The sequence below is a fragment of the Hemiscyllium ocellatum genome, chromosome 31 (genome assembly GCF_020745735.1).
Source record: "Hemiscyllium ocellatum isolate sHemOce1 chromosome 31, sHemOce1.pat.X.cur, whole genome shotgun sequence".
In the NCBI taxonomy this organism is placed as follows: domain Eukaryota; kingdom Metazoa; phylum Chordata; class Chondrichthyes; order Orectolobiformes; family Hemiscylliidae; genus Hemiscyllium; species Hemiscyllium ocellatum.
The window spans coordinates 42,468,181-42,469,269 of NC_083431.1; the positions used below are offsets into that span (position 1 = coordinate 42,468,181).

Here is a 1,089-nt window from a genome sequence, read left to right on the forward strand (position 1 = left end):
TAAAAACAAACACTTGTACAATGAAAAGGGAGTGGCCAGTTCTGGCAGGTTTCTGGCTGTTCAGGAGCTGCTGGGGAACCCAAAGAAACAGCTTCACTGGAGGGAGGTTCACTGTTATATCTCTCTGCTCTCTCTCTTCTCTCTCCTGTAAGAACCTATGTCTGATTTTAACTTTTTTTGCCAAGGGGTTGTTATGGGGACTGCTGCAGGAATTTGGAACAGCATCATTTAAGTTGTGATAGGGTTTTTGATGTTTTGGGCAGGAGCCCTTTATCAGGAATGAGGCTGAAAGCCACGGGGGTGGAGAGATAAATGGGAGGGGGCGGGACTGGGGAGAAGGTAGCTGAGAGTACAATAAGTGGATGGAGGAAGGGGTAAAGGTGATAGGTCAGACAGGAGGGTGGAGTGGATCGTTGGGAAGGAAGATTGGTAGGTAGGACAGGTCATGAGGATGGTGCTGAACTGGAAGTTTGGAACTGGGGTGAGGTGGGGGAAGGGGAAATGAGGAAACGGGTGAAGTCGACATTGATGCCATGGGGTTGAAGTGTTCCGAGGTGGAAGATGAGGCGTTCTTCCTCCAGGCTTCGGGTGGTGGAGGAGGCCCAGGATTGGCAGAGTGGGAGGGGGAGTTGAAATGTTCGGCCATGGGGCGGTGAGGTTGATTGGTGCAGGTGTCCCGGAGAAGTTCCCTAAAGCGCTCTGCAAGAAGGTGCTTGCTTCGGCAGCACATATACTAAAATTGGAACGATACAGAGAAGAGTAGCATGGCCCCTGCACAAGAATGAGACACAAATTCATGAAGCATTCCATATTTTTTTAACCTCCTCGCAGAGCATTTCAGGGAACATTGCCGGGACACCCGCACCAATCAACCCCACCACCCCGTGGTCGAACATCTCAACTCTCTCCCACTCTGCCGAGGACATACAAGTCCTGGGCCTCCTCCATCGCTGCTCCCTCACCACCTGATGCTTGGAGAAAGAACACCTCATCTTCCTCCTCAGAACCCCATGGCATCAATGTAAACTTTACCAGTTTCCTCATTTCCCCTCCTCCTCCTCTTCCCCCCCCTTACCCCAGTTCCAAAAT

At 51.2% G+C, this 1,089-nt stretch overlaps 1 non-coding gene across 1 annotated transcript; it reads left to right on the top strand.

The window, feature by feature from the left end:
• Positions 1-709: 709 nt before the first annotated feature.
• LOC132830618 (U6 spliceosomal RNA) lies at positions 710-816 on the top strand. The gene has a single exon (XR_009646400.1). It is a non-coding gene; the product is annotated as a U6 spliceosomal RNA (small nuclear RNA).
• Positions 817-1,089: the final 273 nt, after the last annotated feature.